Source organism: Protopterus annectens, chromosome 5.part1 (assembly GCF_019279795.1).
Source record: "Protopterus annectens isolate FY-2018-M chromosome 5.part1, PAN1.0, whole genome shotgun sequence".
Lineage (NCBI taxonomy): Eukaryota > Metazoa > Chordata > Ceratodontiformes > Protopteridae > Protopterus > Protopterus annectens.
In genome coordinates, this window is record NC_056736.1 from 281,281,449 (window position 1) to 281,298,096 (window position 16,648).

The following is a 16,648-nucleotide window of genomic DNA, read 5'->3' on the forward strand; positions in this document are numbered from 1 at the left end:
GGGATCCCTCTCAGAGAAGGAGGAATGATCCAGGACATAAAATAGCTCTATTCTGTGATGGAGAGGACCCACCTTTCTGAGGTAATGAATTGCCAAAGGGGCAGACAGTGAGAGACCCTTAGGGACAGAGGAATGGAGTCTGGGGGGTAGACAGTGAAGACAGGTAGTTACAGGCTACTTGCCCTATCCTGAAAGGGAGTGTTCTGGGCAGGAGTGTGAGCAGACTTAGAAGGGGTCTGCTATTTCCTTGCGCCTTTTTTGCCCCTAGCATGGGAAGCTGGAGCAGAGTGTTTCCTAATGAACTGTGTCTTTGATGGATAGTTCCTGTGAAATTTGGGACTAGTGGAGACGAACATGTGTTTAATGTCTTACAGCTACTTCCCTTTCTGCTGAAGGACCTTAAATAGCTCAGCCACTTTAGATCCAAAAAGGGCAGTGGTATCTAGGGGTGCATCCATTAAATTTTGCCCTAATGTCATTGGGTAAGGGCTGAAGCCTTAACCAAGAATATAGTCTTAGGTCTGAAGCTGAGGCAGCTGATCTTGCACAGGCGTCTGCAGCATGATAGCTACAACAAATAGAGTGCCTAGTGACTTGTGACAAAAAATTAATGAGGCTAGAAATTTGAGCCTTAGAAGGCAAGTCTGGAGGGTCAGCTAAGAGTTTCATGACCTAGGTCAAAAGTGCCAAGGCATACTTGGACATGTGTTTGATAATTTACTGCCCTGAAGGCCAGAGTAGAGGAAGTGCAGACTTTCTTACCAAGGCACTCCATGGCCTTAATGACCTTGTCAGTGGGGAGGACTGAGGTAGATGGCAAGTAGGACGGCATGTCTGTGGAGACTGAGACAATGGCAGGGTCAGCTACTGGGCGTTTGAACAGAAATGTTGTCCCTTCAGTGACCTTGTAGAACCTGTCAGGCCTCCTGGGAGCAGGTGGTTGGGAATCAGGGTTAACTGCGGCAGCACTGAAAGCATCTAAAACAGCTGATAATACTGGGTGGGGGGGGGAGTGCAGAAGGAGCAGGGGTGTCCATCTGCAGGAGGTCATAATATATTTTTTGTACCTCAGACATTTCAGAAGAATCACACTTAAAAAAAAAATCCCTAATTTTGGAAATTGTCTCCCCAAAGGTGAGGTCCTCTGCTGAGGAATCAGCCTCTACAGATTTGTCCTCTGGAGAAGCATATCCAAGAGGAGAAGGCATCTGGGAGACATACAAGAGTGAATCCTCAGAAGAGGAATCTGATGAATCCTCAGCTTCAGGTAGGATGACATCTTCAACCTGAAGCTTGGGACTGATAGGCCAAGGGCCAGCCTCTGGGGATCCAGGGAGTGCAGGCCTCAGGGCCATAAAGGCATTAAATAGGCTCGTGAAAAAGCCAGCCAATCTGGTTGGCTTTCAGGAGAGGGGGAGAGATGCTTGGTCTTGGATTTCTTTTTCAATGAAGGCCTAGGTACAGTGGACTGAGAAGTAGAAGAAAGGCCTGTCTGGGCAGCCATAGGAACCTATGGTTTCCTCTCAACATCGCCAGGCAACATCTGCAAACCCTCCCCAAAATGTGCCTTCTGCTCTAGGTTCTGCGGTACCCGCTATACATGCTTCAGCAGACTCAGAGCATTTCTCCAGGTGAACGTTGGCCACAGGACGGACATCAGATGGAGATGGGGCAGCAGTAGCAACTTCGGGCCTGTAAACCTTGGCATTCTTTTTAGGTGGTTCCATGGGCTGACCAGATGACCCTTCCCCTCCCTAAAGCTAAGTGTTTAAGATGCCAATTTTATAAATATATACTCAGGGCATGCAGGTGACTGCATTGGGTTTTAGGCACGAAGGCCTAACAAATCGTGCAAGAAAGATGGTCGTGCGTAGACCCTAGACAGAAAAAGTAAACCTTGTGGGCATCTTTATGGGGAATCAGACAACTGCAATTGCACTCTCCCTTCCTGGATGACATGCAACTCTAACAGGCATGCAGTGACAAAGGAATCAAAAACGGTCCCAAAAGGGTACTTATCTTTTGGAATTTGGAGATCGAAAGGGAAGACGTAAGGAATGTTTACGTTTGACTGGGGGCAGAGAAGTTCTGCGGAAAGGTGCATGCAGATGTCATTTTTATGGCCCACACTCCCTAGGCCAATGTCCTATGTACCTTGCAGTGAATACAAGCTGGTGTACACTGGTCAGATGTTTGGGTAGCAAGAGATGAAAACCCAAGAATTTGGAATTCTGCAACATGAGAATAGAAGGACATCTTACTGTGAGGCAAGGGGCCGGGTTGAGGTTCAAAATTAGCTATTAATAAAAGAATAAATACAACTGGAATAAATTTCTACAGAAACTTAGGCAATCTAATTTTCTGTATGGTCTCCCTTCTTTGTAGTCTGAAAGAAAGCAAATAAAAAAGAGAGCTTGTGTGCTCATTTATTAGAAGGGAAGGCAGAGTGCTAAGGACAATGAATTGGGCTGGTCTGTGACTCAGTAGGAAGGGTTATTCTAATGGAGAGGTAAAGGGTGGAAGTCAAGGAGTGACATGAGAGAGACAGTCATTGTTTGAGGAGGGCACGAGAGTGTCACGAGGATGAAGATAGCTGGGAGTGCAGGTCACTCAGTAACTGATGATTGAGTATATGACTTTAATGTATAGGAATGGTTCAAATGTAAAATGGCAGGTAAAAGGGAATGATGGGGAAAAGTAGGTTGCATTTTTGGATTAGATGGGTGGCAAAAAAAGAAATCATGTTCTTACTATAACGTTCCATCTGTGTTGTCGATCTTCATTCATTCTTGACTGTCGGGTTTGGTTCCAATCCTGGGAACTGAATCTGCTTTTATATCAAGCTCGCGCCAGCCAAAAACTCTCAACCTAAGGCTACCAATACTGCCTCTCTTCCCTTTACCTCAGATAGAGTTTGCCCATTATGAAGAAAATTATGTTAGCTCTGTCTGAGCAACAACCCTACTAAAACCCCAGGACTAGTTCCGAACCTCCAGGAGTCCCTAGGAGGGGGCCAGAGGGTGGGATGTCAAGAATGAATGAGGATCGGCAACACAGATGTAACGTTATGGTAAGAACATAACTTTTTTATCTGATGATGTCAATCTTCACTCATTCTTGACTGTTGGGATGGAGTCCCCAGCTACTTTCGATCCTGGGAGGCCCTAAGGAAGGATATTCCTTAGCACCATAGAGACAAAAGGTGCTCTTCCCCTGGAGACCATGTCTAATTTGTAGTGAGTGATAAAAGTAGGAGGAGTAGCCCAAGCTGCGGCTGCGCATATATCATCTGCAGAAGCTCTGGAATAAAAGACTACTGAAGTGGAAACGGATCTGGTAGAATGAGTTCTAACTTCTGTTGGTAGAGTGCATTACATTTATTTATAGTCAAAATAAAGTCTCTCAACCACTTCGACAGTGACTTTTGAAATTGATTTGCCCAATCTAGTACTTGAAAAGGATAGAAACAGTTGATCCAATTTTCTAGATGATTTTGTTCTGTCCAAATAAAAACGTAATTGTCTGTGGAAGTCAAACAAATGCAAGCAATATTCTCCCTTGTTTGAGACATTTGGAATGAATACTGGTAAATCTATGGTCCGATTGATACTGGAGTCTGACACTACTTCAGGCAGAAAGGAGGGATTGGTGATGCTCTCTCTTTGTGAAAAATGATATACGTATGTTTCACACACAGCCTGTAACTCTGAAATTCTCCTGGCAGATGTGCTAGCTACCAGGAAAAGCGTCTTCCAAGATAAAACCTTGAGATCACAGGTGGCTGCTGGTTCAAAAAGGCTTATGAACCAAGCATTGCAAGACCAAGATCAAATCCCAAGGCACTAAGAGACCTTTGAAAGGCGGCTTCAAATGTAAAGCACCCTTAAGAAATGTTTTGCAAAGAAGGTGAGAGATCACAAAATGATCAAATCCATTATGGAAATTCAAAATGGCAGCTAAATGAACTCTAATGGTAGAAGCTGAGGCTCCCATTTGAAATAAGGTGGATACGTTTTCCAAGACCCTATCGACTGGAACTAAGAAATAATCAAGACCATTTTTATCAAACCGAATAACAAATCTCTTCCATTTGCTAAGATAAAAGTTTTCTGGTGGACAGTTTATGAGAAGCCAGAAGTATCTTTTGCACTGGGGAGGACAAAATGTTTTGCCTGGCAATTACTGCAAGTGGAGAAACCACGCCGTCAGCTTGAGATTTTGAAGGGTGGGATGGACCAAGCCCTGAGGATGAGATAACAGATCTGGAGGTGGATCCAGAGTCCACGAGAGGTGAACTAGGTGAGACGGGGGAAAAAAAAAAAAAAACAGACTTGACAGGGCCAATAAGGTGCAATGAGAATCACTTCGCGCCTCAACCATTGTGCTTTCCTCAGAAATTGGGGAATTAGAGGGATTGGTGGGAAAGCATATAGAAGTCCCAGGGACCAATCATGGAGATACCACCACCATAACAGGTACAAGCATGCAAAATCTGAAGGTAATGCTACTCAATGCTAGAAGTCTAAACCTCAAAATGCACTCTCTCGAGGCACTCCTAAAAATGGAGAACATCGATATCTGTGCAGTAACTGAGACCTGGTTCAAGGCTCCAGAGAGCACTCCTGCAATACCAGGCTACAACTCTTACCACACTTTTCGGCCACCAAACCAGGACCGAAATACTAAAGGTGGAGGAGTGTCAATATTCACCAAGGATATTCACACCACCAAGCTAGTTGGCCAACACAATGTGTCTGAAATTCTCCAAGTGCAACTAACACTAGGTAAGACTGCAAACCAAATTGTAGCTTGCTACAGATCCCCCACCATACCCCAAGATTCTCACTACACCTTTCTAAACATACTGGAAAATATTAAGATAGAACCAAACACCCTAATACTGGGTGATTTTAACTACCCTGCCATTAACTGGGAAAACTACTCATGTCCCAACACCTTTGCTAACGGTTTTGGAATTCATAAATTCCAACGCCCTGGATCAACTAATCCATAGTCCAACCAAGGGCTCCAATATCCTAGACCTGGTCATTACCAACATGGGAAATCAATGCTCCATACCTATGGTCACCCCCTCGTTAGTCAGGTCTGACCATAAGGTAATCACCCTTAACATCCACATCCCACCCCCACCCCCAGTAAAGAAACCACCATAAAAAACTTCTCTAAAGCCAACTTCATGCTACTCAAGTCAGAAGTGACAAACTTCATGACACCCATGCAGACAGGAACTGAAAGTTCAACTGCTGAATCCTACACTACGGCACTGTACGAGCACATCCACTCATGCATGAATCGTGCCATCCCAAATAGAACCAAAATGCTCTCATCCAAAAAAAGGAAGCCAATCTGGTGGTCCCCTGCCATAAACAAACTTTACAACAAAAGGAAGAAACTCTTGCAGAAAAGAGGAAAATCACAGGATGCAAAAAACTCCCTTACTAGCCTCAGTAAGAAAATGAGATGCCTCATAAAATCCTCCAAAGCTAGTTACGAAAATAAAATTGCCAAAGATTCCAAAGACAACCACAAAGCATTCTATAATTATGTCAAGAATCTAAATGGCAATTGCTCAGATCTGCTCTGAGCTAAAACAGAATGGCATTAAATATACTGATCCGAAGGATATTGCCAATATCCTGGCAGATCGATTCAGTGCCAACTTCACCCCACTCTCACCCCCTAAATGGCTCATCTCAATACCGGAAGATTGCCAAATTCCAGTAATAACGGCCACACAGGTACAAAACGCACTCTCTAAAGCCAAGAATACAGCATCCATGGGACCAGATGACATCCCGGGCTGTGTACTACATGAACTACAATATGAACTGGCACCTCACTTAAGTGTCATGTTTAATCATAGCCTCACCTCAGGTTTCGTGCCCACTGAGTGGCGCAGAGCTATAGTTATCCCAATCCACAAGGGGGGATCCACCTTGGATCCCGGAAACTACCGTCCCATCAGTCTGACAAGCCTTATCTGCAAGGCCATGGAGCATATTATCATGGAACTTATAAACAAAGACATTGGCAACCTTCAAACACTGGACCCCACCCAGTTTGGGTTTGTGAAGGGCCGATCTTGTCTCCTGAACCTGATTGACTTCTTTGAATCAGTCTCCAGAGCCATGGACAAGGGTAAGGTGGTCCACACAGCCTATCTAGACCTTGCCAAGGCCTTTGACACCATCCCCACTCTGGAATCATAGATAAACTTACTAAGTTGGGCATTAATCCCTATGTCACCCAATGGGTTGCTAAATGGCTTACTGATAGAACCCACACTGTAAAAGTAGCCAACTCCAAATCCAGCTCCAGACAAGTGACAAGTGGAGTACCTCAGGGTTCAGTCCTGGGGCCACTCTTGTTTGGCATCTACTTCTCTGAAGTACAGGTCAACACTAAGGGACTCTGGCTAACAAAGTTTGCAGATGACTGCAAACTGGGAGCCATTATTGAATCCCCAAATGATGTGGATACTCTACAAAAGGGCCTTACAGAAACAGATGCTTGGTGCCAGAGCCATGGGCTCAAGCTCAATGACAAGAAATGTATTGTTATCCCCTTTGGGAAAAACATGTATCCATGAATTACCATATAGGTGGCAGTACACTAAACACAGAAAGTGTGATAAGAGACTTAGGGACACAGGTGGACAGTGGTCTCACCTTCGATAACCACATCACCACAACAGTCAGGAAATCCTTCTATGTGGCACACCTCATCACGAAGGGCTTTTCATCCAGAAAAAAAGGAGGTCATTGTCCCACTGTACTCATCCCTCATTAGACCCATTATAGAATACAATGCCCCATTTGGTATGTACCTCTCAAGACATCTGCAACAACTGGAAAGGCCTCAGAAATACCTCACTAAAAGAATCACAGGCCTAAAGCAGATGCTCTATGCTGACCGCCTTAAAAAACTCCAGCTATACTCTGTCGCATATCGTCTACTCAGAGGCGATCTCTGCTTAACATACAAGGCCATGTCAAACCCAGAGCTGTTGGACATGCTACACTTAAAGAAATCCCAATCCCTCAGAGCTACACGCTCCAGGGATCTAAACCTTGTCATCACAATAAACAAAACATGTTGGAGGGATAGGTTCCTGACCCAGAGACTCCCCAGACTCTGGAATAGATTGCCCATACATGTCAAGCAGAGTGCCTCTTTGGACCTCTTCAAGAGGAACCTTGACGATTGGATGGGAGAAAGGAAATTCACCCCAGGGATCACGTCAGTCGCCCTGCTAGACAGGGGTCCAGGAAAGTAAATAATGTGGGAAGAAATATTCAGGGAATTGTTATGGCTAGGCTTGTATAGGCCCTACGGCTGATAGCCTAGTACTAACCTATGAACCTATGAGAAGTGCATCTCTCGGGGACTCCCCACGAGGGGGAACTAAGGGAAAGTAGCTGCTGCATTTGTGGTTTATGGGAGAGGCAAACAGGTCGCGCAAGGCTGACTCCATCGACGAAAAATTCTCATTGCTACGTTGGGATTGAGAGATCACTCGAAGTAGAAGCATACACCTGCTTAGTTTGTCTGCAATTACATTGGAATTCCCTGAAATGTGTGTTGCTATTAGAAAGAGGTTGGAGGCAATTGCCCATTGCTAAACTCTTAGGACTTCCCAACATAGAGGATAGAACCTGGTTCCCCCTGTTTGTTGATGCACCAGACTACTGACATGTCATCTGACTGGATAGCAATTGTCCCTGAAGGAAGGGCAGACTGGAATGTTTGCAACACTAAAAGCACTGCACTCAGTTCTAGGGCATTGATATGCGGATTGACCTCTTGAGGTGAGCAAGTGCCTTGGACTGTCTTTACCTGTCCCTATCAGGGAAGCAACCATGGTCACTACAGCCGTGGGCTGAGAGGGGAAGAAAGGGTGACTCCATAGATTCGCTTCTGGCTTCATCCACCAAGATTAATCTTGTCTGCAGCAGTTTGTTATGAGGATTGGATGGGACATTGGGTGAGTTAATAGAGACCATTGTGAAGCCAGGAGCCACTGAAACAGCCTCATGTGTTACTTCGCCAGGGGGACTAAGGTGATTGTCGCTGCCATGGACCCAAGAAGTTGTAAGGACTAGAAGAGCAGGAAATTCATCTTGAGAGAATATCACTTCAAGATGCGACCTCAACTTTACCAGTCTGTGATGAGGAAGGGAATCCATGCCTGATTTCGTATTTAGTTTTGCTCCGATGAATTGAATGCCCTGTGTGGGAGACAGCTGTGATTTTTCTCTGTTTATTAAAATGCCTAAGAACTCGGCAAGACATAGAACGGAGTCCAAGGCGGAAAGCAGCAGATGCCTGGTGGGGTGGTGAGGAGCCAGTCGTCAAAATATGGAAACGCACAGAATTCCTGTAGCCTTAAGTGAGCTGCTACAACTGCCATGCATTTGTTGAACACCCTGGGGGCTGTAGTGAGACCAAAGGGCAGTGCTCAGAATTGGTAATGACTTGTCTCCTAGTCAGAAGTGTAGATATCTTCTGGAGCATTTGACCATCTGTATGTGGTAATACGCATCCTGAAGATCGATGGAGTACAGCCAATTGTCTTTCTCCAGACAAGGAAGGATAGACTGAATGGTGACCATCCTGAATATTGTTTGTTGTACAAATATGTTTAGTACACCGAAGTCTAAGATTTGCCTCCAGTCCCCTGTCTTTTTTGGCACTAAAAGAATCTTTAGTAAAATCCGGAACCTATCTGGTCTGGTGGGACTGCTTGGATGACTCTTCTGAAGCAGCTTTTGAATCTCTAGTGCTGCTACATCCCTCTAACTGGATGGAACATCAGGGATTCACCTTTGTGGTTTGGGATAAAGATCGAAGGTAATATGGTAACCTCTGGCAATTATTGCCTGCACTCAAGAATCCGATGAAATTGTGAGCTAGGCTGAGTGATGCAGAGAGAATCTTCCCCCAACTGCTTCCAGAGGTAAGCAATCGGGCTACTGCTCAGGAGTGCTAGTAGGGTTGTCCAGAAAAGGAATCCCTGGTACCCTGGTTGCACTGGCCCCCTCTGCCACAGGAGGGGCATCTTCCCCAAGAGTTCCTCCCTCTGCTCAGGAGGGGAATACTCGCCACGTGTCCCAAAAAGCCCCTTGGGTCTTCCTGAACCAATATTTCCACTCCTCTGATTCCTGCAGTAAGGTCACCGAGGAGTGGAAAAATGCATGCCCACAGGAGAATGGGTCTTTCCAACCTTTTCACACCTGGCTATTGCGTCAGTTCTGACTTTTGGGCCAAACAACGAAGTAGCATCAACTGGAGCACTGACAAAAGGAAGACTTAAAGGGGTCCGCAAAATCACACAAGCGCATTCAGGCGTGGTGCCTAATGGCAATGCCAGTACCCGCTGTCCTGGACGTCCCTTAGGCTGTATGTGCAATAAGCTGCACAGATGAGTTGGAGATCGACTCGAGAGTGGCAAGCTGGGAGGCAACCTTATCCTTGACCTCATCAGAGGATGTTCCTGCCAAGTTATCTGAAAGCTCAGTTATCAGATCCCTTTGGAGTCGGGTGAAGTGTGCCAAGAAATTCAAGGACTGAATAGCAAAGGTCGATGAAAAAAGATCCTCTTTCCAAATCTATCCATTGTCCAAGACTCTCAGTTTGGAGGATGAACAGCTGAACTCTCTTCAGCGAATTCCTTTTTAATGGCTGCTGCCACCACCATGGCATCTGCTGCTAGACCTTTCGACCAATGTGGCTGATCCTCTGGGACTGAGATAATTTTCTCTGGTCTCCAGGGAATTGGCTCTATTGTGTCAGGAGCCTTCCATGCATGCTGCATGATGAGTTTAATTACTTCATTTGCAGGCAGGGTTACCAAAGAAGTAGATGGCTGGGCACGAAAAGCCTGCAAGAAGACAGATTCCTCAGAGAATGGGTTTGAGGACTTTCAATCACCCCTCTGTTTCAGAAACTCCAGGGTGTCTCCAAAGGAGAAATCTTCAGGAAGTGACCATGGGGACCTTTTCCCTTCATCGAAATCTGTATTTTCAGTGACCGTTTCTTCTGGAGAATCCAGGTGCTTCCTCTTGCACAATCTCTTACAGGGTGGCTGCTCTGGGAGAGATCGGAGGACTCAGAAGAGAGGGGACCCTGCACTAGGGCATCTTGCTACTCTTGTGCCTGCTGTCCCGAGGTAGCAGACTGTGACAGCTGTGAACCAGAGGATACATAAATGTGATACTCTGAAGGGGATGGTGCCATCTGTAAGTCTGTTGAGGCTAGGGCTCTTTCCATAATCTGGAAGGCAGGCCTGCCAGTAGAGGGATAGGAGCCCAGAACAGAGAAAGACCACCTCGGAACTGGGGTCACACCCCACTCTGATGAGCCGCCTCCAAGAGTAGGAGCCACGAGAGGACTTGTAACTGCCAGGGCACCAGGAATGTAGGTGGCGCCATAGAAAAAAAATCAGAGCCAATCCAGGGATCCCAGAGCCGGCAGCCAAATCATGGCCCCGTGGTTGTGACGGCTGCGCTGGAGCTGAAAACAGTCTCTGCTCTAGTACCAAGGTGAAATCCACCAGCAGTACAGAGGTTGTTGGCACCAGGAACAAAACAAGCCAGAGGCAACCAAGGTAGGAAAGACTGTTGCAGTCTAACACTGTGTAGACCCGTAAACCAACTCGGAGCACTTTTTAAATAAAACAAACAGAGTTTATTCAATGTAAATATTCCTTTCACTAAGCACTTTCATCTCTTAAATTAATGGAACTTCATCAGAGTAAAGGAAATACAGACTACTCCAATTTAAAATGTCAAAAGCCAGTGAAATACGTATTATCTCTGGGATTTAAAGTGATAGTGCACTTAGCACACAAAAAAAAAGAAATAAAGCTGCTGTCCAAATGTCAAACCAATACATAAAACTAGTCGCTTAAATAAATGTACATATATCTATATATATGTATATATATATATATATATATATATATATATATATATATATATATATATATATATATATATATATATACATATATATATATATATATATATATATGTAAATATATATATATACACATACACATATGTATATAGATAGATTCACTTTATAGCCTCGAAATATTGTAATCTCGAAATTCAGTATTTCTAGGCTATAAAGTCGAAACCTGAAAAGAACAAAAACTCAGAAGCACGAAATTCAAAATCTCGTATACCAGAGATTTTGAATTAGCGCTTCTGGTGTCCACAAACACAAGCTCTGTACTACATAAAAGAAGGCGGGCACGCTCCCCTGCACCCTCCACACCCCCCTACTTAAATATTCTGAATCTGAGGTCACACTACATACAAACACACACAAAACACCACCACACAAGCTACATTCTCTTTGCACACACACATCACAGTAACATAATACACTAACACACACCACAGCCCCTACCCAAAACCCTTAACACATATACACTTACCTGAATCCATAACCACAGCGAAACACCAGAAGCGCTAATTTAAAATGCAAGGTTTTGAATTTCGCACTTCTGAGGTTGCATTCTTTTCAGGATTCTACTTTATGGGCTCGAAATACTGAATTTCAATATTTCAGCATTTCAAGCTTCTAAAGTGAAAAAAAAAATATATATATATATATATATATATATATATATATATATTCATTCATAAGTAGGTACTAGGCTATCGGCCCTGGGGCCTATATAAGCCTAGCCAAAAAGGTTCCCCACCCAATCAAATTATTTTCCTGTGCCCCTGTTGAGCAGTGTCACAGAAGTGCTGAGAGAGAGACACACAAACAAATATATATAAACATAACTAAATGTTTTGCTATTATTATTGTGAAATAAAATTAAAATAAGATAAACTAATACAAGAACACAGTAAAACAGAGTGCCATAAAAATTACTATTTTAAATAAAATGTTAATGCCACCTAGTGTGTTGATGCCCTTAACTTAAGAAAACACACCAAAATATTCAATATTGAATCATTAAGTCCATTAGGATCTGTGGCATTGGTCCTAATCTGCCATTCGGCCTCTCTGCGCTCTAATTGCATCTTCCATGGTCCCCCTCTATTATCCAAATGCACTGTATGAATAATAAAAGAAACATGTCCCTCATTCAATTCAATGTGGCGCAATAGGGTGCTGCTAGTCTCTCTACTTTTTATTTTATATCCCTCAGGTGCTCATATACTCTATCCTTCAATGACCTCTCGGTCTTGCCCACATAGAAAGAGGGACATTAATAGAAATTGCAATGCAAGCCACCCTATCTGTCCTACAATTATGAGAAGGGCACTGAATCTTACCATACCATGTAATTCTTATAAATTCACCCTCGTAAATGTAGGGGCAACTTGAACATCTTCCACATTTGGACATCCTTGGATCCTTGTGCCTACTTAGTTCAACACTTGTTTGACATTCCAAGTAGTTTTTAATATTCCTGTCTCTCCTAAAAGTAATAGTTGGTCAAGGCCCTATCTTGTTCATATCCAAACCACCCATTGCCAAAATTTTCCTGTTTGCAAACAATATTTCTTTAACTGACCTACCCTCTTGGTTGTAAGTTAAAATACAACCCTTACTGAAACGGGTGACATTATTTAATCCCCCACTTAATCCAATGATTGCATTGTATGAAAAAACTTGGGAATATGATTTGAGGCAAATGTTTAAGAAAAACAAAAACAATATGGATATAATAATTGTCTAGACATGAATGGGATTTACTTAACGAGGTTAGTAATAACTATGCAATCAGATGTATGAAACCTGACAAAAGATGGTGGGGTTGTAGTAATGGATAGAATTGACTATAAGCAAAATGGAAACTATTTTATTTACCGATCAATATGAAGAAAGTAGTGGGAACCAATTGAACATCGAATATGCAAAAACTGATTGGGCTCTTTATGACTTACTGCTTGATGACCTTCTTAGTATAGATGAATACAATTACATCAAGAATGATTTCCCAAAAATCCCATATGGAATTCCTAAAAATTCAAGACTTGGAACCCCCCCCCCGTGGCCCATAGTTAACGCAAATGGCTCCAAAATCTATAGATTAGCTAGATTTATTGACAAAAAACTAAAACATGTCCCGGACAATGAAGTGTATAGCTACAAAGATTCCTGGAATTTTTTTTGTCTAAAGTCCCTAGATATATAGGAAACAACAGACTTACATTAGTGACCATAGACATAAAGGATTTGTTTACAGTTATATCACTCAATAGTGGATTGGACTGGTTTATGCAATATTTAACTGAACACACCAATTTAGAGGACAATATGAAGTGTGTCACTAATCTGATGAAGATTGTTTTGAACTCAATTCCCCTAGTGATGTGGACATCCTCCAAGAAGGTCTTCTTCAGACAAATGACTGGTGCCAGAAGCATGGCCTCAAGCTGAACACTAAACAAATGCATCATCACCCCTTTGGGGAGAGTGCTGTCCCCACAAATTATTACATTAATAACATCCTAAGCATGCAATCCGTTGTGAGAGATTTGGGCTCCCAGGTTGATAGTAACCTGATGTTTGAACACCATGTTGCTTCCGTTGTACGGAAAGCTTTCTGCATGGCCCACCTCATAAGTAAGAGTATCTCATCCAGGGACAAGGAGGTCATAACATCCCTGTATTCTTCCCTTATAAGGCCCATTATTGAGTACAACCCCCTTTTGGCATGTACTTCACAAAGCACATGCAGCAGCTGACGAGACCACAGAGGTTCCTCACCAGGAGAATCCAGGGCCTCAAACATCTACCATACACAGATAGACTAAAAGCCCTAGCCCTCTACTCAGTTTAATACAGACTCCTCAGAAGTGACCTCTGTCTGGCATACAAGACGATCACGGACCCCACCTTATTGGGACTGCTGCATATCCACAAGTCAAGCTCCACTTGAGTAACCTGCACGTGTGGCCTCAACCTGGTCTGTGACATCAACAAGACTTGTTGGCGGGACAGATTTGTGCCCTAGAGACTCCCCCATCTATGGAATAGACTCACTCTCCACAGCAAGCAGAGTACCTCCTTACCCCCCTTTTTAAGTGCAACCTGGATAACTGGATGGAAAACAGAAAATATACCACTGGGATTCCACCTGTGTCCTTGCTGGACAGGGGCATCGGGTGCCGATTTGTCTAAACATGGGCTAAACTCTTGGCTAGGCTTATAATGGCATCAGGGCCAATAGCATAGTAACCTCCTATGATCCTATGAACTCCCAATTTTATATGGTTTGAAGGTACTATATACAAGCAGGTATAAGGTGCAGCAATGGAGGCCGCTTGTGCCCCCATTTCTGCGAATATTGAACTGGCATACTGGGAACACAATTATGTGTTTAATAGTTCGTTTTCAGGGTTGTGGAGCCTGTATGGGCATTACTTGGACGACATATTATTTTGAAGTGATTCAGACAACAGGTTAGAGGAACTTTTCTTATATATAAACAATACTACAGATGTTTTGACATTTATTATGACTATATCTTTTGAGAGTATTAACCATCTTGATGTTCATCTTAAAACTGACTCTGAACAGTTGCTTTATGTCAACTTTGTACACAAAACTCACCTATTCAAACTCTTCATTACATTTCGAAAGTTGGCACCTGTTTCACCAAAAGAAAGCACTGGTGAAAGGGCAAATGGTGCTGTTAGCAGAAATTATGTCAGATACTCTTTTAGAAGGGAGTGTCACTTTGAAAAATATGTTGTTGAATAGAGGTTACCCACTAGAACTCCTTGAAAGGTTTTTCAAGAAGTATACCAAAAAAGGAATGATTCTATTTATATTCCCCTGTTGGGGACAAAGAATGAGGTTACAAAGACAACTGTACCTAATGTCACCCATTTCAGTAAGGGTTGTATTTTAACTTACAACCAAGAGGTTAGGTCAGTAAAAGAAATATTGTTTGCAAATTGGAAAATTTTGTCAGTGGGTGATTTGGATATGAACAAGATAGGACCTCAAACAAATATTACTTTTAAGAGAGATAGGAATATTAAAAACTACTTGGAATATTAAAGAAGTGTTGAACCTGGTAGGCACAAGGATCCAAGGATATCCAAATGTGGAAGATGTTCAAGCTGCCCCTACATTTACAAGGGTGAATTTATAAGAATTACAGGGTATGATGAGATTCAGTCCCCTTCTCGTTGTAATTGTAGGACAGATAGGGTGGTTTACATTGCAATTTGTACTAAATGTCCCTCTTTCTATGTGGGCAAGACCGAGAGGGCATTGAAGGACAGAGTATATGAACACCTGAGGGATATAAAAAGGAGAGAGACTAGCAAGACTTCAGTTTCTTTATTATTCATACAATGCATTTGGATAACACAGGGGGACCATGGAAAATGCAATTAGAGTGCAAAAGAGGCCGAATGGCAGATTAGGACTAATGCCACAGGTCCTAATGGACTTAATGATTCTATTTCTTCAATGTGTTTTCTTAAGTTAATGGCACTAACACACCAGGTGGCATTAACATTTTATTTAAAATAGTAATTTTTATGACACTTGGTATTACTGTGTTCATGGATTAGTTTATCTTATTTTAATTTTAATTCACATTAATAATAATAAAACATTGAATTATGTTTATATATTTGTGTGTGTGTGTATGTGTGTGTGTGTATGTATACATACACACACATATATGTATGTATATATATATATATATATATATATATATATATATATATATATATATACACATATACATATACATATGTTCATTTACTTAACATTAGTTTTATGTATGGGTTTGACATTTCTTTTTTTGTGTGTGTTAAGTGCACTATCACTTTAAATCCTGGAGATACTACGTATTTCCTGGGCTTTTGACATTTTAAATTAGAGTAGTCTGTATTTCCTTTACTCTGATGAAGTCTCATTAATTTAAGGGATGAAATCGCATAGTGAAAGGAATACTTACATTGAATAAACTCTGTTTTTTTTTTAAAAGTGCTCAGAGTTGGCTTACAGGTCTACACTCAACAGACTGTGACAGTCTTTCATACCTTGGCTATCTCTAGCTTGTTTTTTTTTCTTATCAGTTGTAGTTTTCGTATCTTGGTTATTAGCTGGCACCGGCAACGTTGAATTAGTGGGCTCCAAGACCTGCGGAGAGGTTGAAGGAGGAAAACATGTGGGAGTCCTGGGACAGTAAACGTCTGCTCCAGGAGGGAGGGAGGTCTGAGAGGGAGCCGGAAGACCTCTGGCTGCCAAGAGCTGATCCACCAATCTAACTACATCCAGTTCTGAAAGACTTCTAGAGGAACAGATGGACATCCCAGAGGGCGATTCCGGTCTATCTGCAAAGGGAATTAACTGCTGACCCAAAAAGGGGTCTATACATGGGAAGTATCTAGTCCTGGCGGTACTTAGTATCTTGACCTTTGGCACCATGGTCTGCTGAACAGAAATTTGCTTGGCAGGGGAATATGGAACTGAAATATTTGAGGAGACTATTGTTGGTGCCGGGAGGTCGTCAGTACTGAAGATAAGATCGGCACCATAGGAGTCTGAGTAGTCTCAATAATACACTGTACCATGGGGGATTTTACAGGTTTCGGTGTCAGAGTAGGAATCAGTGCAGTCTTAGAAATTT

At 42.7% G+C, this 16,648-nt stretch overlaps 1 protein-coding gene across 1 annotated transcript in view; it reads right to left on the reverse strand.

Annotated features, from left to right (window-relative positions):
* The window catches only part of DONSON (DNA replication fork stabilization factor DONSON), a 599,115-nt gene that overhangs the window by 491,339 nt on the left and 91,128 nt on the right, over positions 1 to 16,648 (reverse strand). The window lies entirely within an intron of this gene.